The sequence below is a fragment of the Peromyscus californicus genome, unplaced genomic scaffold (genome assembly GCF_007827085.1).
Source record: "Peromyscus californicus insignis strain IS unplaced genomic scaffold, ASM782708v3 Scaffold_23__1_contigs__length_62951481, whole genome shotgun sequence".
In the NCBI taxonomy this organism is placed as follows: Eukaryota; Metazoa; Chordata; class Mammalia; order Rodentia; family Cricetidae; genus Peromyscus; species Peromyscus californicus.
The window spans coordinates 62,492,053-62,518,023 of record NW_026294534.1 but is presented as its reverse complement, the minus strand read 5'-3'; the positions used below and the strand labels follow the sequence as shown (position 1 = coordinate 62,518,023).

Genomic DNA, 25,971 nt, shown 5'->3' with positions numbered 1-25,971 from the left:
ATGTCTCCCTCTATCAAGGTATCTCTTTCATTGCTCTCCCACTCTCTCCCTGTTTCAGCTTAACCATCCTGTTCACTTATGTTCACATTCCCCACCACTACCCTCTATTGCCCCTACACCTCCAGTTTATTTATGGAGATCTCATCTATTTCTCTTTCCCAGGATGATTCATGTGTCCCTCTTAGGGTCCTCCTTGTTAGGTAGCTTCTCTGGAGCTGATTATTTTTTGCTTTATATCTAGTATCCACTTATGAGTGAGTACATATCATGATTGTCTTTCTGAGTCTGGGTTACCAAACTCAGGATGATATTTTCTAGTTCCATGCGTTTCCCTGCTAATTTCATGATGTCATTATTTTTTACTGCTGAGTAGTACTCTGTTGTATATATGAATCACATTTTCTTTATTCATTCTTCAATTGAGGATCATCTAGGTTGTTTCCAGGTTCTGGCTATCATGAATAATGCTGCTATGAACATAATTAAGCAAGTGTCCTTGTGGTATGATTGAGCATTCCTTGGGTATATGCCCAAGAGTGGTATGACTGGGTCTTGAGGTAGTTCAATTCCTAATTTTCTGAGAAACTGCCATACTGATTTCCAAAGTAGCTGTACAAGTGTGCACTCCCACCAACAATGAAGGAATGTTCTCCTTGTTCTACATCCTCTCCAGCATAAGCTGGCATCAGTGTTTTTGTTCTGCCATTCTGACAGGTATAAGCTGGTATGACAATGTCACTTTGATTTGCATTTCCCTGATGACTAAAGATGTTGAGCAATTTCTTAAATGTCTTTCAGCCATTTGAGATTCTTTCATTGTGAATTCTCTGTTCAGCTCAGTAGCCCATGTTTTAATTGGATTGTTTGGTATTTTACTGTCTAGTTTCTTGAGTTCTTTATATATTTTGGAGATCAGTCCTCTGTCAGATGTGAGGTTCGTGAAGATCTTTTTCCATTCTGTAGGCTGTAGTTTTGTCTTATTGACCATGTCTTTTGCCCTACAAAAGCTTCTCACTTTCAGGAGTTCCCATTTATTAATTGTTTCTCTCAGTGTCTGTGCTACTGGTGTTATATTTAGGAAGTGGTCTCTTGTGCCAGTGCATTCAAGGCTACTTCCTACTTTCTCTTCTATCAAGTTCAGTGTAACTGGATTTATGTTGAGGTCTTTGATACACTTGGATTTGAGTTTTGTGCATAGTGATAGATATGGTTCTATTTGCAATTTCCTACATGTTGACATCCAGTTATACCAACACTTTGTTGAAGATGCTTTCTTATATCCATGGTATAGTTTTGGTTTCTTTGTCAAAAATCAGGTGTTCATAGGTGTGCAAATTAATTTCAGGGTCTTCAATTTGATTCCATTGGTCCACATGCCAGTTTTTATGCCAATACCAAGCTGTTTTTATTACTATAGCTCTATAGGTCAGGAATGGTGATGCCTTCAGAAGTTGTTTGTTGTACAGGAATTTTTTAGTTATTCTGGGTTTTTTGTTTTTCCATATGAAGTTGAATATTGTTCTTGCCAGGTCTGTGAAGAATTGTGTTAGGGATTTTGATGGGGATTGCATTGAATCTGTAGATTGCCTTTGGCAAGATTGCCATTTTTACTGTGTTAATCCTTCCTATCCATGAGCATGGGAGATCTTTCCATTTTCTGACATCTTCTTCAATTTCTTTTTTCAGAGACTTAAAGTTCTTGTCATTTAGGTCTTTCACTTGCTTAGTTAGAGTTACCCGAAGGTATTTTGTATTATTTGTGACTATTGTAAAGGGTGATATTTCTCTGATTTCTTTCTCAGCCCATTTATCATTTGTGTATAGGAGAGTTGAAGGTGTTTATCAGCTGTAGAAGTTCCGTGATAGAATTTTTGGGGTCACTTATGTATACTATCATATTGTCTGCAAATAGTGAAAGTTTGACTTTTTCCTTTCCAATTTCTATTTCTTTCATCTCCTTTTGTTGTCTTATTGCTCTAGCTAGAACTTCAAGTACTATACTGAATAAATATGGAGAGAGTAGACAGCCTTGTCTTGTTCCTATTATTAGTGGAATAACTTTGAGTTTCTCTCCATTTAATTTAATGTTGGCTGTCAGCTTGCTAAAAATTGCCTTCATCATGTTTAGGTATGTTCCTTGTATTCCTGATCTCTCCAAGACATTTATCATGAAAGAGGTGTTGAATTTTGTCAAAGGCTTTTTTAGCATCTAATGAGATGATCATGTGGGGTTTTTTTTCAGTTTATTTATATGATGGATTACATTGACAGATTTTCATATGTTGAACCATCCTTGCATCCCTGGCCATTGGTAACCTGCCCATTGGTGAGAGTGGTATGTTGAAATTTCCCACTATCAGTGTGTTCGGTTTGATGTGCAATTTAAGCTTTAGTATTGTTTCTTTTACATATGTGGGTGCCCTTGTATTTGGGGCATAAATATACAGAATTGAGACTTCATCTTGGTGGATTTTTCCTGTGATGAATATGTAATGCACTTCCAGGTCTCTTTTGATTGATTTTAGTTTGATGTCTATTTTGTTACATATTGGGATAGCTATACCAGCTTTCTTCTTGAGTCCATTTGACTGGAAAGTCTTTTCCCAGCCTTTTACTCTGAGGTAATATCCATCTTTGAAGTTGAGGTGTGTTTCTTGCACGCAGCAGAAAATTGGATCCTGTTTTCATATCCATTCCATTAGCCTGTGTCTTTTTAAAGGTAAATTAAGTCTATTGATATTAAGGGACATTAATGACCAGTGATTGTTAATTCCTGTTATCTTTTGGTGGTAATGCATGTGTATTTCCCTTCTTTGGGATTTGCTGCTGTGGTGTTATTGCCTATGTTTTGTGGGTGCATCTAACTTCCTTAGGTTGGATTTTTCCTTCTAGTACTTTCTGTAAGGCTAGATTGTGGATAGGTATTGTTTAAATCTGGTTTTGTCTTGTAATATCTTGTTTACTCTGTCTATGGTGATTGAAAATTTTGCTGGGTATAGTAGTCTGGGCTGGCATCCCTGGTCTCTTAGTGTCTGCATTCTGTCTGTCCATGACCTTCTGGCTTTCAAAGTCTCCATTGAGATGTCAGGTGTTATTCTGAAGGGTCTGCTTTTATAAATCACTTGGCCTTTTTTGCTGCTCTTAATATTCTTTCTTTATGCTGTATGTTTAGTGGTTCAATTATTATGTGGCAAGGGACTTTTTCAGGGGGTCTAATCTATTTGGTATTTTGTCAGCTTCTTGTATCTTCATAGACATTTCTTTCTTTAAGTTGGGAATGTTTTCTTCTATGACTTTGTTGAGTATATTTTCTGTGCCTTTGAGTTGGTATTCTTCTCCTTCTATCCCTATTATTCTTAGGTTTGGCCTTTTCATGCTGTCCCAGATTTCCTGGATGTTTTGTATTATGATTTTTTGGCTTTAGTGTTTTCTTTGACTGACAAATGTATTTCCTCTATTGTATCCTCCATGCCAGAGATTCTCTCTTCCATTTATTGTATTCTGTTAGTTATACTTGCATTTGAGGTTGTGTTTGTTTACTCAGCTTTTCTATTTCTAGCATTCTCTTGGTGTGTGTCTTCTTCATTGTTTCTATTTCAATTTTCAGGTATTGAACTGTTTTCTTCACCTATTTAATTGTTTTTTCTTAGTTTTCTTGGCTTTCTTCAAGGTATTTATTGATTTCTTCCAATTGTCAGTTTGTCTTTTCCTCAATTTCTTTAAGGGAATTTTTCGTTTCCTCTTTGATGGCCTCTATCATCTATGTAAAGTTTTTTTGAGGTCACTTTCTTCTGCTTCTTCTATGTTGTGATGTTGCTGTTTTAGAACCTCTAGGTTCTGGTGGTGTCATATTGCTCTGTATGTTGTTGTATGTATTTTTGCACTGGCATCTACCCAACTCTTCCTCCAATAGGTGCAAGAGGTGTCTGTGTCTGAGGGAGCTGCTCTTGGTGCAATCTTTGCTTGCTGTATCTGTGTCTTAGGGGGCTACTCTTGGTCCAGTTGGACTTCTAGGTCTAATTGGAGCTGGCAGATTCTGTGTCTCAGGGAGCTGCTGAGGTGGCAGGGAAGTGAGTGGGTTTTGGGTAGGGAGTGGGTCTTGTAGATTACAAGGTTCAATGGGAGGTTTTGGTGGGGAGGGCTGCCTGCAGCAGTCTTCACTGCTGGTCTGCAACTGGGGCAGCTATGGGTGGGAGTTGTGGGAGTCATGGATTGTGCCCTAGAGCCTAGGTCCTAGAGGCAGGACTCTCTGGGTGAGAGAAGAGTCACTCACCTGTTTGTTCAATCGGAGCTGGTGGATTCTGTGTCTCAGAAAGCCACTGAGGTTGCAGGAGAATGGGTAGGTTTGGGGTAGGGAGTGAGTCTTGTAGTTTGCAGGGTCCATTGGGGGGTATTGGTGTGGAGGCCTGCCTGCAGGGGTCTTTCCTGCTGGCCTGCAACTAGGGCAGCTATGGGTGGGGGGTGAGGAGGGCATAGGTTTTGTCCTAGGGCCTCGGTCCTAGATATAGGACTCTCTGGGTGGGAGAAGAGTCATGGTCCAATCACAGCTTGCAGTTCTGTGTCTCAGGGAGCCACTGAGGTCACAGGGGGATGGGTGAGTTTGGGGTAGGGAGTGGGTCTTGTAGATTGCCAGGTCCAATGAGAGGTGTTGGTGTGGAGGCCTGCTCTCAGGTGTTTTCCCTGCTGGCCTGCAACTGGGGCAGTGAGGGGCGGGGGCATAGGTTGTACCCCAGGGCCCAGATCCTACAAACCCATTGATATTTCTTAACAGGTTGAGAATTATTATAAGTAGGCTCCATGAAGGCAAATTTTTCTTACCCTTTTCTTGTAAAGATATAGTGAAGAAAGTCTCTTAAATCAATAACTATAATAGACCATTGTTTAGGTAATAGAAAAGAAGGGGAATTCCAGGCTGTAAAGGGTCCATTGACTGAATCACCTATTAATAACCCTCTTAAGTCTATTACTATTCTCCACTTTTCCAGATTTCTTTTTAATAACAAATACAGGAGAATTCCAAGGACTGGTTGATTCCTCAATATGTTGAGCATTTAGCTGCTCCTGTATTTGCTGTTTTAAGGCCTACAATTTCTCTGTTGTCAAAGGCCATTGTTCCACCCAGACAGGTTTGTCAGTTAACCATTTTAAAGGTAGAGCTGTTGGTACCTTTGAAAGATCAACATCTGTTGTGCCCTGTTTTTGTACAGCCTGAATGGTTGGTGACTGTTCTTTATAATATACCTTTTAATATTTTTCCCAGATACACATGTTAGTTTATGGTTTGTTTCTGAGATTGGAGGAATGTTAATCTGGGTATTCCATTGCTGTAAATTTATTGCTGTATTAGCCACATATGGCTTTAATTTTCCTCTCTGTCTTTCTGGCCCTATACATCTGACCCACCTTGCATTTTGTTTTACCTCCCTAGTACTGGGATTAAAGGCATGCACCACCACTGCCCAGCTCTGTTTCTCTTTTAGACTGGTTCAATCTCATGTAACCCAGGGTGGTCTTGAACTCCTGATCTTCCTGCTTCCTCCTCCCAAGTTCTGGGATTAAAGATGTGAGATACAACCATCCAACTTCTATGGTGGCTAGCTCTGCCCTCTGATCTCTAGACAAGCTTTATTTGTAAGAACACAAACAAAATATCATACAACAGAGATGCTAATCTTCTAATGTTTAATATTACATTTAAAGTTTAGACTTTAATAGTTGCTTGGGAGCTCAAAAAGCAAAAAGTCTCTAACATGGAAGCCCCTAGCTTGTATAGGCTGTACTCTATCTAGCAGCCCACTTCCCTCTTTTCCCAGATGTGGAAGACTATTCTTAATTTGACTGATCTTGTAAAATTTGCTGTTCTTGCAAGATAATAGGTCATAAAACTAACTACTATTTCTGCTTTTGTAATCAGATTTGCTTACTCTACTCAATGACTAGGACAGCTGCAAGGCATGTATGTTAAAATTAGACGATGCCTACTTTCAGACAGAATACATATATCTTGTGGTTTTTTTACTTTATAAGCCTTGGGCTGTTATGGCTAGGGCTCCATCTTGGGAGCACTTCAGGTGTAGACCTGGCCCTATCAGTCTGGGTGCCAGTAGCCAAATAAAAAGCCTCTTCTTATTAAAATTTATTTATGGCCATGGTGAATCTTTGATCAACCCCAGACCCATACCACAACAACCTTTGTGTTTTAAGTTTTTTGAGGCAAGGTTTAGCTACAGAGCCCTGGCTGTTCTGGAATACAATGTGTAGTGCAGAATGGCCTTGAAATCATAGAGATCTGCTTGCCACTGACTCCTTAATCCTGGTTCTAAAGGTGTGTGCCATTGAGCCCAGTGAGATATTCATCTTGATAGGCTATCAGGGATATGCAAATAAAGCCTAAGAGAGATACTGCACACCGCTAAAGCAAAGCTTGTCCTGGTGAGAATGTGGAGCAGAATTCTCAGGGGTCTCTACTATGGAAGATGATTACATAGTGTCTGCTAAAGTAAAACACAAGTACCCTTGATGACCTGCAACTCCCACACCTAGCTCAACAGACAGAGGACAATTGAAGAAGGACGTGATAGTCATGCAAATTAGTATCCTTCTACAACTCACATCTCCAACAATTATTCCCCATCTGGTAGCACTGATTGGGAGGTGGGACCACATTGGTAGAAGTGACTCACTAGGAGTGGAGCATGGAAATGTACATACTGGCTATGCATTCCACTGTCCTCTCTCCATCTTGGTCTGTTATGATGTGAGGAGCCTCTGTCACATACTCTTGCTGCCATAAATATCACCATGCCTTACCCATCATGGTGGACTGAAATTGATTGATTGATCCAGATTTAATCTTCCCTCCCCTACCTGTGATCAAGTACATCCAGTATAGTTTGTTCAAACAGACTTATTTAAGAGAGTGAAAACATGTAGCTTGTTATTTTCCAAGAACTATAGCTCCCAGCATTCCAGGAAGCTATCCTATTTTGGGCAAGTGAGGTTTACAAGTTAACTTTGGTCCATATATTATGAGGAGAAGAGATACACCATGGGGACAGTAATGACATTATTCTGGTCAGATTTCTTCCCTATCCCTGCCCATTGGTGCCTAGCAACCTATGTCTGACCCTCTTACACTACAAGGCTCCTCCAGGTGAGCATAGAATATGCCTCTTCCAGAAACTTCCTGAGGGTTGGGCTTGGTTTTTCAAAACAGAATCCTGGAGTTTGTGGGATGGATCCTCCCACTCCTGTTGATATTAGACTACATTCCTCATGAACACTTGCCAAAAACTTTTGTAAGTCTCACAGATGTAGGGGCCACAGTTCCAAGCACTCTTCACCCCTCAAGCCTTGCATTGTGGGACTCAGTATGGGAGGCTGCAGATCCCCTGCCTTAGGGAGTTGAGTCCCTGGAGTAGGAGTGTTGGACACTAGGCTGATTTCTTTTTACGTAATCTCGTCAACCAAAGCTCCTGATTATGACAGAAACCAGTGGCTGAGTGAGAAATTCAAGGTGGTCCTGAATGGCCCCAATGTAAATAGAGGAAAAGGAGAGGTCTGGGGAAGCCATGGTGTCCCTACCTCATCTTCTTGCCTGGCTAAGGGGTTTGGAATCAGTTGTTTTGCTCTCATGCTCTCATTCCTGGTGGTTGCACAGTATTTCTGTGATGGGCTGTGCCCTAGCTCTTCCATTCATTGCGCAATGTGTTCATGGGGTGTCTCCCATGCTAGCAGCAGGGAGTGCCAGGCCACATATCTGTCCTAACCCAGGGAAGTGAGACTGGAGCTTCATATCCCATCTGATTATCCCTGCTTGTCATACTTAATTGATGGGTCAAACAAGTTCATCCAGAGTGATTCCATCCTACCCTACCTTGCCTGTAAGCACAATCTGTGTGGATGGGGCTGGCTGCAGGGTGGAGCATGAGGAATAACCTCCTTGGATTGGCTGAGGTGAGATGTTGAGGATGAGTCTGTGCTGTATGTGCTGCAGGTGAGGAGACAGAAAAGAAGATTGCTTGGTCATTTTGGAGACAGAAGAAAAGAGAAAGTTGGTATTGTGGATATTTTGGAGAACCAGGGTATGGATGTCTCCAATCAGCTGGTTAGAGTTGACTACAGCCCAGACTTTGTGAGTCTCATCCAACTCCCACGCTGGGTTGGACTAGGCAGTGTTTGGGTCAGGAATCAGTTCTTTCAGTTTCACATCTGCACAAATCTTATTCCCATTTGAATTCTTAGCCACTTAGCCTCCTGGATGTTTCCTGTGTTGTCACCAGGTGTCCTCATAACACTAAACTATCAAATGAACACTCGTTTTAGCCCAACCTATCTTATGGTACAGTACAGACTTCCCAGAGTGAACATTAAGTTCTTAGAATAGTGAAGTCATGTTTTCCAAGTGTTCTCCATCTATGCCTTCTGCCATAGGTCCTCTACCAGGAAGTTCACATGTTTAATGTTCATGAAATACACACATATTCAATGTATTAGAAAAAGAATTCTAACATTCTAACAATTCTAAGACTGTCACAGAACCATTTGCATGTTCTCTTGAAAGTGGTTCCCGCCACACCCCATGAGTCAGCTTATTTTCCTATAGGTAGCTCAGGAACCACCTGAAGGACTTTCTCTCCTCTCCTTTCACTCTCAAATGCTCCTCAATTGATGAGGAAAACTCAAATATGTTTTATTCTTCTGGAACCTATTATGTGGAACTCTCATCTTCTCTGAGTACTTTTAGTTCTCTCTTCTTTGATGCCGACTGGCTTCATCATCTGCCAGGTGCTCAGGACATTCACAGGTCTAGGCTTCAGGAATGATGGTATCCTATTGTGGGTGGTTTCTTATTCTTCTCTGGCTTTCCATTGCCTTAGAAGGGTGAAATGAGCTACCACAGAATCTAATAAGTAAGTGCTCATATGTTAAATCAAAGCCTGGACAGTGATTTGATCTCTATCTTAGTGGAGATAGCTGTCTACCCCTGGCCATTTAAGTGAACATGGTCACTCTGTCAGGAAACTCATGGTAACAGCTATTTTTGCTTCAGGAGAAACTGAAGGCATAATACTTGGAGCAGCTCCCTGGAATGATGAAGTCCTTCACAGTTCCCAGGGAAGCAGATATGGTTTGTTGGTGAAAAGGTCAAAGGTAAGAAACTGGGAGTTGTTATTCTTTCTAGGGGACAGGATTTCAGGCCCCTTCATTCTTGACCTTTTGTAGACTACTTTTGTGGATTTCCTTGCTTATGATATCCTGGACCTGCACCATCTATTCTAACTTAATTTCCTGGATGCATTCCCAAATCTGAAGGATTTTGTTGCCCACTTTGACATGATGCCCCTAGTCCTCTTTCTTTTTTACTATCAACTTTTCCTTGATGTGTTTTTGGGCTTGGAGCATGAATTGAGCACTTGCTTTCTGCCAGAATCTGTGCTGAGCATCTTATATTTAATGATCAAGTTTATCAGTACAGCATTCCTCCAGGGAAGATGGAATTAGTCCCATTGCTCAAATAAGAAAATGTGAAACTACAGAGGGTTAGTCACTTGCTCAAAGTTTCAGCACTAGCAGAGCTGTACTGGGGTCCCTGTTGACTTCCTGCTCCTCAGGGCAACAGTTAGTGGAGGCAGCCTGGGTTAGCAGTAAGTCAAAGGAAGATGTTGTAAAGTACCAGAGTGTAGAAAGTAATTGTACTTGATCTGTTGACTGCTTTGCCGAGACTTGTGTGGAGCTTCTGTTGGAGAGTTTTATCTTGAAACATGTGTCATGGGTGTTAAGATTCTGCCCTCACTCTTCCGGGTTCTGATGGCTTGCATCATCAGTGGGCACTAGCAACTGTGTACCTACCGTGTGGTCACGCCATCCCTGCCTTAAAAAGCCAGACGCAGACCCCCATACTCTCCTTTCTGTGTTTCCTCTCTGCTCTCTCTCTCTCTCTCTCTCTCTCTCTCTCTCTCTCTCTCTCTCTCTCTCTCTCTCTCTCTCCTCCCTTTCTCTCCTGGCCTGGCTTCTTTCTAGTAAAGCTCTTTCTAACTCTGGTAGTCGTGGTCGTGACCCATGACTTTTCCGCCAGTAACTCGCGCCGTATACCTATCAACGGGCTTTCTTCCCTCACTTCTTTTCTGTTTTCTTTTGAGTGTCCTCATGTTCTTTCTGTAAGATGATGTCATATACTTGTTTTTACTTGTATTTTCTGATCTCGGAATGAGGCACATGTCATGCCCAGTAGGAAAGAAAAAGATGGTCCTTATTCTCACCTTGAGATTGTACATATAGGGTAGCATCAGGTACCAGACTGGGAGATGTATGTGGTACCACTTGGGTGCCAGGAAGCCCAGATTCACAGAGACTGATCGTTTGACACCTACACTACTTAGCTGAATAGAAATTTGGACGTTAGAGACCTTAATCCAATAGCCTTTTCAGTCTGGAAACCATTTTCCTTCAGCATTCCTACCAATTGATGTGCTTTCTTAGCTAGTTTTCATCATCTTGTCCAATTTGAGTGCCTTTGGGAAAGAAGAGGCTGTGGAGATCTGAAGGCTGCAGCTTTAGGTGAAATGTGAAATTGGTCTCTTGGATACAGGCAGTTCTGAACTTCATTGATCCCTTTAGAAATATTCTGAGGACTCAACCTCCTAGTAGAAGACTGACAGCACATGAGTTGGGTCCCTGTATCAAGGCTGGAAACAGGACATGTTAGGGCTTAGTGCTAGGTGCAGAAGTTTGATTTTCCCTCTAGCGAAAGTGAGCTGACTTTTTCTTTCTGGTCTACTTATATCTATAAGCTTTCACCCATGTTTTGCAGAGTCACTGGATGAGATAGGGATTATCGTCCAACATGCCCCTTTGTCTTGCCAGATTCCTACTCAGTGTATAAATGCAGGCAATATGGAGTTTATGTGAGCCAAAGGAACATATCTGTATAAGCAGGGAGTGACAAGGCCTCTTGTGGAGGGCAGGAAGTGTGTGCCCAGAGAGAGCACAAAATTGGAGAGATGGAGGCCAAGCTCATCACAGAGATGTTCCACTTATTAGCAGCCTAAGAAAAAAGTGAATTAACCTCTCTGGACCTCAGCAAACCCAAGTAGTTTGGTTTTTTTCCTACATAAAGACCAGCTGCTTCCTCCAAATACCTCTAAATACAGGGTGGCCATGTGGAGCAATATGTTGAACCTTTAAAAGGTAGGATGTGGGAATGAAGAAGGCAGCTACAACTGCCACTTTACTAAACTAGCATAATCCCTAAGTACATTTTAAATGTTTGTGCTTATAACCACAGATAAATGTTGATGTCACTCCTCATCAAGAAACTTCTCTTTGCAGTAGATGGAGATCATTGCAGAAAATGATAACCAACTACATGTTGAGTTGTGGAGCCTAGTCCCAAATGCTACCATCTACATCTAAACTCCTACATCTAAGGCTCAGGGATCACCGCAGAAGATGAGGTGGAAAGATTGTAAGAAGCAGAGGAACTGACTATGAGATTATATCTCCTAGGAATGTCAGAAGCTACATGAGGTGGAAAGATTGTAAGAAGCAGAGGCTGACTATGAGATTATATCTCCTAGGAATGTCAGAAGCTACAATGATTAAAGTCTCACCAACATGACTGCCTAAACAGGAGCTGAACAAGGTCAACACCAGGAGATGCATTAAATTAGGAAATGGAAAAGCTCATGAGGCTTCAAACCTAGACCAAGAACTATAGGCAACTATGGAATGCTGAGAGTAGGACAAATGACCTTCCCTAGGGAAGAGCACACTGACTGGTTATTCAATAACAAATGGTCAGCCCTGAAAACATATACATACAGACTGAGAAGTTTGTATCTATGTATTGAGAGAGAGAGAGAGAATACTTATATGCAACAGTTAATAAACAAGAGGCTATGGAACTTAAAAGAGAGCAAGGAAGCATGTATGGAAGGGTTTGGAAGGGGAAACGGAAGGGGGAAGCGATGTAATTATGTTATCTGAAAAAAATAAAAGAAATTATTTTTTAAACTTAAAAAGAAAGCTGCTTTCAACATTTCTCCAAGCTTTACCTATCTTTTGGAAGACAATGGCATTCTGACCCTCCTATCAAAAGTCTGCAGGCAGGTATTTTACTCTCTACAGACTCATTTGGTTTTTATAGATGCCTACTTCTTTGTGCCGATGAAATTGATAGAGTCTTAGTACACTCTGTCTACTCATCTTCATGCATTGACTTAACCATCTCTAGTCAGCATCATGATCATCTCTTAACACTTTGTTGTCCCTGGCTTTTGTCATTCTATTTGGATAAATCACCAAGTAGATACTTCAAGGTAAAAGGTCAAATTAGTTTAGTGCTGTATAAGGTTTACCTGCTGCTCTTCAAATGGAATAATTTAAGTTAATTTAAGTTTTGGCAGCAAGAGTGAACCACATGCACCTCTTTCTCAACTACATAGGCACCTGACAGCCAGAAAATTCATCTCATACTTTTATCATTTTATAATGCTTTGGAATTGTTTGCCTGGACCTTTTGTAAATTATTTCTCCATCTGAGTAATGAATATCCAAATCTTCCTGAATGAAACTGATTATTCATTTCCTACCTGTTGCTTAGTCATTTCCTGGAAAAAGTTAAAAGATAGACCTGAGACAGTCTAAACCTGTGTCCTTAGGGTTATCATAACTGTGATTCTGTTCTAGGTTACCTATCACATCCTGTAATAGTTAATTTTATGTAGATTCCACATACACCCCAAGATATCACTCCTTGTTAATGTCTATCATGGTGTTTCCAGAAAAGCTAAACATTTGATTTAGTACAGAAGATGCTGCTGACCACTAGAAGGTGACACCAGTGACCCACTTCAAGCCTGGACAATTCTAACACAGATGGGTGAATTACTCCCTCCATTTTGACCAGCCCATTCCATTTTCTCCTGTCTTGGAACATCCAGGCTATAGTGTCTCTACCCTCAAACTGACTAGAGACTTACAGCACTTCCCTCCACTCATCTGTCCCTTCAACTTGATCAAGTTATAGCACTGACTTATTTAAACTGTAGAGATCATGAAACTTCCCAACTCTACAAGCTTTTATTCCAATTTGAAGCATTAGTTCCTTATACCTAATGCATTGATATCTATTTACTGTGTTTCTGTGGAGAAACTTGATTATTATATATAGTAGACAAACACAAAAATTATAATAAGGAAAAATAAGTTTATAAAATTAAAGAAAACACAAAAAAATAATTTCTGTTTCATGGAGGTATTTTTCCACATGGAAGTTTAGAGGTAAGACATTTTTTTGTCCAGTAATTCTCTCAGTTTATCATCAGTAGTGTGTGTGTGTGTGTGTGTGTGTGTGTGTGTGTGTGTGTGTGTGTGTGTAGAGGAATCCACAGGGAATATCATCTATCTGCCTGCACATTTTCCCAGCTCATTGGTAAGAGAATATCTGAAGGACTTACAAGGGTGGACAGGCATTATAGGAGCTGCTGCTATGGGGCTCTCATCATTGCTGTCCTGGGCCCATGGTAGTCATGATGGGCTTATGTATTTAACTCTTGGCCTTACCTATGTGGTGTTTGTTTTCTTTCTTCTTTTCAAGATTTATTTATTTTTTATTTTATGTATATGAATGCTTTGCCTGCATGTATTATGTGTACCACATGAGTGCAGAAGCCTTCAGAGGTCAGAAGTGGGCATCAGATTCCCTGGAATGGTAATTGCAACTGGTTATGAACTGCCATCTGGGTTCTGGGAACTGAACTCCTGTCCTCTGCAAGAGCAGAAAATTGCTCTTAACTGCTGAGCTATCTCTCCATCCACAGATTTCTTGGGATTTGTAAACAAAATGTTTATTACTTATAAACAGGGAAAAGACTGGCTGACCTAAGAAAGATCCTCCAAGTCTATCATGGTGAATAAATGAGTTCTCTGGTGTAACCACCAGCCATTGCAAAGAGATGTTGGTTTTCACTATGGCTAAGAGCAGCAATAATCTATAGGCACGGCCACACATGTTTAGAGGGCAATTTGATGGACCTATCATATTGGTCTAATGAAACAATAGCAGTAGCTTTCTCTCTCAGGCCTCTGATTTCACCAACTACATGTTTTCTCCTAGCTTACAGGACAATATATGGGTTCTATTCTGTGGCATGAAACTTAAATGCAATCAGTCAGAAAGTAGTTGGTTATACCCATAACACTCATGCCATTATTGCTTCAGTGAGCACATCTTGCCTGATATGCTGATAGCATAACACCTGAAGTCCATAGCTGAATAGGACTGTTTTTGATAACTCTACCTCACCAGCCTGCAAAACATCTTAGTTTCTCAGGGCTGTACAGCTTGGTCAGTGGCATCTCTGGTATGCCTCACCATCTTTGACCCAAGTACTACTCATTTTCCTCTGATACCAGATTCCTACATGTATGAGAACTCCTATGTGCCTGGGTTTGAGGACTCAGAGGTAGTGAGTGCCCATAGGGAAGGTGTGGATGGGGGAGATGTGATGATACCTCCCTCTTCAACCCTTCCCTCAAATCCAGCCTTTGAAAAATGCCTTGGTGTTGGGGCAGGGAACATACATGGGAGCTCACTAAGAAAGTGGAAAGATGGATTTTCATGGCCAGGTCTCCCAGGTACTCAGGTGTATACAGCAAGAGATACTGGAGGTGGCAGTCTCAATTAGGTGCACCCAAAGTTAAGGACACGAGGGACAGAAGAAGGAAGAACAAGAAGACCCTGACACCGATGTTTTAGAGGGAACATTTGGTGTTCCAAATTCTGGATTTATGGGGTCTGAATCCAACAGGAGAAGCTGACCTCCAGAGAAGAAACTTGGGACATGTGCCTCAAATAAATGACAAATTAGGTGAGCTGGGAGAACATTAGAGAGTTGGGAACCAGCCTCGAAGAAAGAGGAATTCTAGAACTTGAGATTCATTATTCCTCTCTGCCAGCCGACTTCGTGCATGGCCTGGACTCCTCACTCTGCCTCTAGTCCAGCTTCTTCAAAAGGTCACCAACCACATGAGTGGACCATTAGAGTGAGTTCTATTCATCCACAGAGGCACCTCTGAGCTCCTGCACAGCATGGAGGGCCTGAAAGTGAGGCCAAGGGAGCTCAGGACATGGAGATGGAAATGAAAGTCTTTGCTCAGAGAACCAGGCAACCAATAAATATTTAATTCTCTTCTTTGATTTTTATCTCTTGACCCACTGACAAATCAGCTTGTTAGCCAGTGATTCTAGAGCTCAGAAAGCAAAAAGAGTGTCTCCAGACATCTGCACTTAAGACGAAAATGACTCAGAAAAGATTCACTTTTCTCTAACCCATAATTTCCTTAGACATGTTGCATTTCAGAAAAGTAGTGAGGTTAGAAAAAGGTAAGTCTATAGATGTCTGAATTGTGTGTTCAATATTAGTTCCTCTTGGAGTAGATAACTGAAGAGATTTCAAGTTCAGGAGTTAAGTTTCTTCAGTGTGCTAGATATTCCTCCTAATTTTTCTAAATTTAGAAAATATTTTGATAATTGTGAAAAGTAAATTATTATCATTCATGTACATGTTTTAACAGTTGCAATTTACTTAGTAATTCTTAAAGTTTGCAATTTCAACAATGATGTCCAAATGACAACAGGAAAAAGTAACAAAGACAGAGTTAGGGGTAGAAGAATGATTTGGATCATAGATGTAGGGATGGAGGTGCTGGGCAGAGTGGGAAGACAGAGTAGTGTTATGTCTTAGTGACCCAGTCAGATTCAACACCACAGCATATATGAGTGGAGCTTCTCAAGAGCTGTTGACTCTAGTTGGCCTACTGATTGGGAAATGAGAAATCTGTCAGTTCCAAACCTCATTGTGTTACCTGACCTTGTATTGCATTGAAATCTAGACAGCTCAGACTTGGGCTTTCCTAATTATCATCAAGAGAGAGTCTTCTGACTGAATGGTATCATTTGGAAAAATTCTCATCCCTGTAATTCATTTAAAAGATTGTTCACTATATTGTAGTCACACAATTTCTGCCATAGAACTATACTGCAAAATTGATTTTAGATTACACATCTTTTATCATACAAGATGTGGTGAAGACCAGTTTCTGTCATCTAATAAGCTCTCAGGTAAAGGGAATGAGTTGCAGGGCATATCAGAAAATTCCTAAAACCAAGTAATTCTTAGAGTCTCCTGAAGAACACATTTTAACTTCTTCTGTGTTTCTACTTTATCCTTGTAGAAAATGCTGCAATGAGTCATGTTCTGCTCTGGTCGTGCCTTGCTATTATTACAGAATATTAAAATAATATATAATTTCTTTGATGATCATATAAAAAACTAAATGGGAAACTGAGAGAAGGGGTTTATCCATTAAATTAGGAATGAACTTGAATCTCCTCCATGTGGAAAATGGAAGTTATATAGTATATACATTCAGTTTCATAGCTTAGAAGATCTTATGAACATGAGCATCATTGGTAACCAGTTTTAAATCCCAGAAACATGGGAAATGTGGCCATTTTCTTTGCCCATGAAAGTCAGCTGAGAGGAGGTGATGACTATAGAGTGTCCATTGATATCAGAGCAGAGGCTCTTTATGATTGAGTGAGGGAACAGAAAATGGGAAACTTGCTGTACCATCAGGGTGAATATGAATAGGGTAAAAGCAATCTTTTAAATCCAAAACTATTAAAGGCCAATCTTTGAAAATAGCCATGAGTTTATGTAAACCAGGCTGTAATTCTCCCATTGGCCACATGGTGGCAGAGCATTAGCATTTCATAAGTCAGCCAACAATTTCCATTTACCACATTTCTTCTTAATTACAACAGGAGAATTCCAGGGAGGAAAGAAGGGGGGCCGGTTCTTTGTGCCCGTTCTCCAACTGTTCTGTAACTGGTGAAGAGCCTATAATTTTCTTTAAGTGTCCAGACAGGCTCGCTAGATTTCCATGTCCTAGTCATTTTTCTTTTTGATACCCCATTCTTTTCATTAGCCTTGCACTTATGAAGGATAGGCAGCATTAGAGGTGGGAATATAGATAGCTGCATTAGTTTGTTGTAGAAAGTCTCCTTCCCAAAGATGAATGGAACATGAGTGACATGAGGCTGTAGGACTGTCATTATGCCAATGGACCTGTGCATTGTAACTTTGCAGCACTATCAGGGTTAAATTTGCCTCCATAACAAGTCATTCAAGGGATGTTCTCCTATAATAGAGACATCAGCTCCAGAATCACTGAATCCTGTAAAAGTTTTTCCTTTATTTTTAAATCCAATAATGATTTATCATTTTCCTTCAATGAGGTGCTCAAAGCTATAGGTTGATCTGCATTACCATATCCTCCATCATGAAGCATGTTTTTTTTTTTTTTCATGAAGGTATTATATTACCACATAAGGCAATAATAATAACTGTGCACTTTTTCTCCTGCTTTAAATTGCCAGTCAGTGGGCACTGAGAGATTACAATTTCCCCTGCATAATCTTCATCAATGACTCCTGTAATAATCAATTCATCAATGAATCGTGATTTCCTTCATGGATAAATTACTGCAGCCCAATAACAGTCCAACGGTTCCAGGCAACATAAGTCACGGGATCCTGTATTATTTATAACTTAAAAATAAACTTAAATAACAACATTGTAGAGGGAAAATGACAATACCTTTAGGCCAAGGAATTTAAATAGTAGCACTTCCTTGTAACAAAGGAATCGATTGATTACAACCTGAAGCTGGCACAACTATTATTGTTTTTGGAGTTAAACCCTCTAATTTTGTGGGGCCTGAGGGAGGGCCTTCAATACATTTCCCTGTTGTTGGATGGTATTATTATTGTTGCTAGGCAATGTATTGCTGTCCTTTTCATATTTAGATCAGGTTACCTAAATTTTCTTTTCTTGCATTTAGGAGATAATCCAGGAGCTCCTTGATTCTGACCATTCATTTGTTGTAAGGGCAATTTATAGTGTTTCTTTAAGAGGCCATGTCTGCCACAATTGAAACACTTTGCCAATATCTGTTTTTGAACAGCACAGGTTTCTGAAACAGCCAATTTTGCTCTATGTTTATAGGTCCCCACATTTCTACGTGACTTCTGAAAGTCTATAACATTTCCTGTCTCTCTCTGAGTTCTGATGAATTTTTAAAAACCTTCACTGACATTATCAAAAGCCAGCGGTTTTAATAATAACTCTTAAATTTGTTCCCCATTTCCTTGTTTTTCAATAGCATCTTTGCTCCCTATGAAATCAGCATAAGACCCAGACAGACCTTGTATAATCTTCATATAACTAAACCCAAAGTCAGATCCTATATCAGTTTTCATCTAGGTGCCCACAGCTATGTTTCTAACATGTGGGAGAACTGCAGGAAGTATAGTATGTAACTGATAATCTGTTGATACCCATCTACCAGTCCTGTCAGCATTTCATATGAGACATTTCCAGGATTACCCCTCAGTCCTAGTTGTTGAACTTGTTCATGGGTTTCCTCTACAAGCCACATTGGTCACTGAAGAAACTGGGAAGGGCTAAGAACCATTTTAACAATTATGTGTAAATCAAATGGCAACCATTGTGCATTATTGCTCTAACCAAAAAGATATTCATAACAATACAAAGTAGTGGATCCATAGGAAGCACAATTCTTTTAAAAATCTTTCATTGTATACAATAGATGGAATAGAGAATGACAGGTGTTGAAAATACAATAGAAGAAGTAGATACATCGGTCAAAGAAAAAAAGTCAAATAAAAAAATTAGGAACAAAACATCCAAGAAATCTAGGACTTTATGAAAAGAACAAATATAAGAATAATAATAAATAATAGAAGAAGAAACTCAGGACAAAGGCACAAATATATTTTCAATAAAATTGTAGAAGAAAATGTACCTAACCTAAAGAAGGAGAAGCCTATCAAAGTATAAGAAGCATGCAGAATAACAGATAGACTGGACCAGAAAAGAAAGTCCTCTCAGTACAAAATAATCAAAACACTAAATATGCAGAACAAAAAAAAATATATTAAAAGCTATAAGGGAAAAAGGCCAAGTAACAAGGCAGACCTATTAGAATTACACATTAGTTCTCAACAGAGATTCTAAAAGCAGAAGGGCTTGGGCAGATGTGCTACAGACTCTAAGAGACCACAGATACCAGCCCAGATTACTAAAGCCAGTAAAACTTTCAATCAACATAGATGGAGAAAATAAAGCATTCCATAATAAAATAAAATTTAAGCAGTATATGTCTACAAGTGCAGCCCTACATAAGGTGCTAGAAGGAAACCTACAACCCAAAGAGGTTAACTACAACTATGAAAGCCAGGGAATAAATAATCCCAGACCAGCAAAGTCAAAAGAAGGGAAGCACACACACAACAACAATAATAAAAACAAAATAGCAGGCGTTAGCAATCATTGTTCATTGATAAGTCTCAACATCAATGGTCTTAATTACCAAAGAAAAAGACACAGACTAACAGAATGGATGTGAAAACAGGGTCTATCCTTCAACTGCCTCCAAGAAATACACCTTAACATCAAGGGTAGACATCACCTCAGAGCAAAGGGTTGGAAAAAGATATTCCAAGCACTAGTTTGGTTTGGTTGTCTGTAGGTTTCCCCATCATGATCTTGATGCCCCTTGCTTATAAAATCCCTCTTCTTTCTCTTCTATTGGACTCCTGGAGCTCAGCCTGGTGCTTGTCTGTGGATCTCTGCATCTGCTTCTATCAGTTACTGGATGAAGACTCATGTTTGTCCAACTGAGTCTGGGCTACCTCAGTTAGGATGATATTTTCTAGTTCCATCCATTTGTCTGCAAATTTCATGATATCATTTTTTTTACTACTGAATAGTACTCTACTGTGCATATGTACCACATTTTATTTTTATTATTATTACTATTATTATTATTATTATTATGAAATTTTTTATTCATTTTACATACCAATCACAGGTCTTTCTCTTCCCTTCTTCTGCCCCTTCAGCCTCCCCCCCATCAACCCATCCCCAATTTCCTCCTACAAGAAAGTAAGGCCTCCCATGGGGAGTCAGCAGAGCCTGGTACATTTACTTGAGGCAGGTCTGTAGACAAATTGCTAAATGATCTTATTAAATAAAAAACACGGAGCCAGATATAGGAGTGAAAATTTGAGAGATCAGGGAAATAGGAAAAGTCACAAGCTAACCTCACCTCACTGATAACTCAGTCTCCAAGAAGACCTACTCTACTTCCTGTATAACCACTCCTATATGCCTTTCTGTTCTGCTATCTCATTTGCTCTCTCTGTCCAGCTGCATCACTTCCTCTTCCTGCCCAGCTCTGTCACTTCCTGTCTGTCTGTACAGAACTCCAAACCTTCATGGTTAACTGGTGTTGAATTTTAAGGCATGTGCCACTACGCCTGGCTCTGTGCCCAGTGTGGCCTTGAACTCACAGAGATCCAGACAGATCCCTACTCCCAAATGATAGGATTAAAGGTGTGTGCTACCATTGCCTGACTTCTATGTTTAATATAGTGGCTGGCTTTTTCCTTTGATCCTCAGGTAAATTTTATTGGGGGACACAGATAAAACATCACCACATATCCCCTTTTTGTCTAATAAAAAATAATAAAAAACTATAACTATGTAGCATGAATCTTAAAAGGTCTTATTAATAAAACAAACCCAGATCCAGATATTGTGGTGAACACTGAAAGATCAGAGAACCACAACAAGCCACATCCAACCTCACCTTGCCAATTCCTCAGCTGATCTTGTTTCCTCAAATTGAAAGCCTCTGAGTCCTCATCTGAATGGATCTCAGCTGAACTGCTGCTAAAAGCTAAAAGATTAAAAAGGCTCTAGTTCCTGGTCCTCATGCCTTATGTACCTTTCTGCTTCCTGCCATCACTTCCTGAGATTCAAGACGTGTGTCACCATGCCTGGCTGTTTCCAGTGTGGCTCAAAAATCACAGAGATCCAGATGGATCTTTGCCTCTGGAATGCTAGGATTAAAGGCATGTGCTACCACTGCCTAACCTCTATGTTTAATATAGTGGCTATTCTATTCTCTGACCCCCAGGTAAATTTATTGGGGTGCACAATATATCAACCATATAACTAATATAAGAAAAACTATACACAATAAGTGCAATAACTATACACAATATATACAAGCAATAAATACATCAACAATGTCTAGTCCATTTGCATTTGACAAATTCAGAGAAAATATTCCATCATCTATCCTATTTTGGTAAGTCCTAAATGTATCTATTTCACTTTCTATCCTATTTTGTATTTCCAACAAAAAACTATCTAATTATTTCTTTCAAATTTATACACTTTACACCTCTTAGTGAGTTTCTTTTCTGAAATTGTTAACAAGGAAAACTGTAACTACAACTATCTAATCTTCAACTCCCTCAGAGACCCAGGAAGGAAATAATGTTACCTAGTAAAACAGGAAGTGCAAACAAGCAACTTCCAAAAAATGTGAGTTATGACAGAAACAGCCAGCTGTCAGGACAGTGACCCAAGATTTCCCTGCAACATTGGGGCATCATCTTCAGCCTACAGGCTTAGTGTATCTGACAGACTCATTTGTGAAGCAGGATGTATGCAAGGCCTACAGCTGACCCCACATTCGGTGCTAGTATTCGATGTATCAGATAAACTTGAATTCCTCCAGTGTCCTGTCATAATTCAGGATTTTAAATTCTGGAAATTGCTGGTATTTTTGGAATTCAGCTTCTCATTCTTCTTGGCTTGTGGGTGGCTTCATCTCATTTATTAAATGCCAGTCTACCATTGAGAGGTCAAACTCCATCAGCCTAGTTACTCCTCCAAGAACAATTGTTCTAGCTACTGTTCCACTGCACACCAGAAATCATTGTCCCAACTGCCTGTTCAGCTGCCTTCAAAGGAAGGGGCACTGTACCTTTGCTGAATTGCAAAGCCATTTCAGCGATGGTGCCATATTGTCCTGGTCTCAGAGGACATATTGGCCTGTTGCCAAAGCTGCAACCACACTTGTTTTGGCAAGGATTAGCAGTTATTTTATTTTATTTTATTTTATTTTATTTTATTTTATTTTATTTTATTTTATTTTATTGTCCTGCTTGTCCATTTTGGATAGCATACTGTCAGCAGTCAATTCGAGGACACTTTCTTGCCCAGGGACTAACTTTTGCCACAATGAAAGTTGACTCCATATGCAGTTTCTTCAGTGCTCGTACCTTCTCTGAAGTAGATTGGTGCTGCCAGAAGCAGACATGTCTCATAGTCATAAAAAAAGAAAAAAATCTATGTTATTAAAACATTTTAAATTCCATATTCTATAGATCTCTGAAGGGTTTGAAAATGACCTGTCTATCTAAAATATATCTCAGCTTGACTTTGAAAACATGCCTAATATGACTACAAGTTCAATTGTAATGACTAACTACTAACTTTCATTTCTTTATATCCTAATAGCTGGTAATAATAACACTCATGAACTAGCAAATTGCATTACATTGTTAAATGAACTGTATAGGTACAATATCTTGAACAAGATTAGAAATATATGTACAGCATTTTCTAACAAAATCAATCTAAAATTTGTATCAATATACATAATTTGTATACAATATACAAAAATCTAATCCAATGTAAAGTATTTAAAACTAGTAGTTGCTTTCTAAAAGTAGATTCAATAATCTAACTTTTTGTCTATATCATATCTATATCCTCTCTTTTTTTCTTTTCAGAGTAGATTCAATAATCTACCTTTCATTTTATCATTTCTATATCTTTTTTTCAGAGTAGGTTCAATAATCTCTTATCAATATCCTCTTATTTTTCAAACAAGAGCCTTAAATCTAATCACCTTTGTTTAGCCTTTTTCCTGACCATTAACAATACCAACTTGTAACTAACCATCCTAAACAATAACAATCATCCAGAACCCATTGAAAGACCAAAAACCACCCACCCCACTTCTTGGGAATGTGAGTGCCGTGTTCTTAAAATTGCTTCTTGCTGTTTGGGGTTCCTGAAAAGAAAAAAATTTAGTTAACTGTCAAGTCATGGGAGTGTTAGTTGTATCATTTGTTGTCCAGTCTCTGTACAATGTAAAAAGTGCAGGGCTTATCTCAAGTCCTTGCTCAAGTGGTCTATGAGGCTGGATCATCTCAGCTAGCCATCTCAAAATAGTCCTGAGCAGTTTGTAGTCCAAAGTTGGTCTTTGGGTGATGTTTGTCAGCTTAGTGGTATAATTGTCCATGTGGAATCATCATTGTGGGGGGACATCATATTTTTGGAGACTTCAGATTTGCTGTTAGGCATGATCATCATTCCCTGCTGAAAACTGATAGAGACTAAAACACAAAAACATGTACAGGCAGCTAGATGAAGCCTTTTTTCTAGAATAAGTTAGTACTCTTTATGACCATTAATATCATGACAAAAGTTTAAAAATCTATACATATAAATCTTATAAATTTTGATATAAAATTCATACCTTACAAAAAGTTAAAGAATCAAAATAGAACCAAATAATTATGAGATTAGTGGCAAAAGAACAGTCCCTTAATTTTGGTTTTCTTCTGTCCCGTATCAGATGGCTCTTCTGACATGATATAGAGATTTTGCATTTTCTTTTTAACAACATTTTTGGGTTTAGAGAGAAAGCCATTCTCCAACTCCAAAGCCAGCTTTAATTTTTAATTGAACTAGGACTACATAAAGAACATTTATGTTAAGTATCTGAAGAGCAGAAATAAACATTTAGGAAGACATGAAACTTTATATGTGATATACCAATGGGCCAATTTGCTCTTTTTCTTTGGACTTTTTTCCTGGATGATTTGTTCTTTTTCTTCAGATGTCTCATTTGTCCAGTGTTCTTCAGATTCCTTAGCCTTTATTCTCCTGAAAGACAAAAAAAACCCTCCCCCAAGCCTGACTTTGGGGAGGTTCCTTTTTGGCAAGTTATTTCTGATTAAATGAAAAGCATTTGTTCGTGGTATAAGTTAATTTTAAATTGGATGGTCATGCTGGTTAATGAATTATCACCTCTTCTAATTAAGAGGTCTCTCTTGTTCAAATTGAACCTTTATCAATTTTGATGGTATCGATAGCTTTCTTCTGTAGAAATAAAAGAAAAACCTCGTCCCCAACGTAACACATATCCTGGTTTCCATTCTGAGGTTAGCACATTCTTAAAGTATACAGGCTAATTTAATTCCATAGATTTTTTTATTATCCAATGTCTCCCCACAGGTGTCGTTCCTTTCTCATTAGCACTGAGAAAATTCAAAGTTAATAGATCATTATGTAATCTATTTCTGGGGTTTTTTTGTTACCCCTTTCTGTTTATTTAGCATATACTTTAGAGTTCGATTTGATCTTTCTATGACTGCTTGGCCTGTAGGATTATGTGGTATGCCTGTACATTTATATTGTAATAAGCAAAAAACTGTTTCATTTTACCAGAGACATATGCTTGACTATTATCAGTTCTAATTTGTGCAGGTATATCCATGATGCCCATAACTTCTAGCAAATGTGTGATTACAGAATCAGCTTTTTCAGAATTCAGAGCAGTTGCCTATTGAAATTCTGAATAGGTACCAATGGTGTGGTGTACATATTTCAGTTTTCCAAATTCTGCAAAGCAAAACACATCCATCTGCCAGATTTCATTCCTCTGAGTACCCTTTGGATTACATCTTGCTGGTAGTGGAGACTGATTGTAAAAAGAACAAGTAGGACATTGCCTTATAATTTCCTTGGCTTCTTGCCAAGTTATAGAAAAATCCATTTTTAAAACCCTCACTATTGACATGATGTTTTTTGTGAAATTCTGAGGCCTCCAGCACATTTTCTATCAATAGTTTATCAGACTTATTACCTTATGCTAGAGGGCCTGGCAGACTCATAGGGAATTGGATGTGAGTTATATATAAAGATGCTTCCTATTCTGATTATATCTTGTAACTGAATCAATAACAAAGTTAATTCTGACTCATCAGAGATAAATTTTGCAGTCTCAATATGGTCAATATGTAAGATGACTCTTTCAGCATATTGGGAGTCAGTAACTATGTTGAGAGGTTCAGAAAAATCCATTCATACCAACAGAATAGCATATAATTCTGATTTTTGAACTGAAAAATAAGGACTTTGAACCACTTTACTTAAATTTTCTGATTTGTAACCTGCCTTTCCTTGTTTGTTTGCATCTGTATAAAATGTATGGGCTCTAGATATGCGTGTTTCCCATACAGTTCGAGGCAGAATCCAATCAGCTCTCTTTATAAGCTGAATTCTATTGCTTTTGGGATATTTGCTGTTAATCTCTCCCAAAAAATTACTGCAAGCGCTTTGTCAAGGTTCACTTTCTGCCCACAATTTGTCAATTTCATCCTTAGTTAAAGGTACTACAATTTCTGCTGGGTCTATTCCTGATAATTAATGAAGCCTCAATTTTCCTTTTAAAATCAAGTCAGAGATCTTTTCCACATAAGTTTTTAATTTTTTACTCTGTTTATTTAGTAAAAATATCCACTCCAATATAATATCTTCCCTATGCATTAAAATTCCTGTAGGAGAATGCTGAGAGGGTAAAATAACCAAAATGCAATCAAGCTTTGGATCCACATAATCCACATGTACTTCCTGTACTTTCATTTCTACCAAGGCCAATTCTCTCTCAGCTTCAGCTGATAATTCTCTTGGACTATTTAAGTCCTTGTCACCATCTAAGATTTTGAACAAATTACTCAGTTCATCATTTTTTTACTCCAACAACAGTTTGTAGATGGGAAATGTCTCCAAATAATCTTTGAAAGTCATTAAGAGTCCATAATAGATCTCTCCTAATTTGCACCTTTGGGAGTCTAATTTTTTGTAGACCTATTTTATATCCTAAATAATTAATAGAATCTCCTCTTTGTACCTTTTCAGGAGCAACTTGCAATCCCCAACAAGGCAAAAT

General features: G+C 39.0%; 1 pseudogene; it reads left to right on the top strand.

The window, feature by feature from the left end:
• Positions 1-4,335: 4,335 nt before the first annotated feature.
• On the top strand, positions 4,336-11,179 carry LOC128119348 (glutathione S-transferase Mu 4-like; annotated as a pseudogene).
• The last annotated feature ends 14,792 nt before the right edge of the window (positions 11,180-25,971 follow it).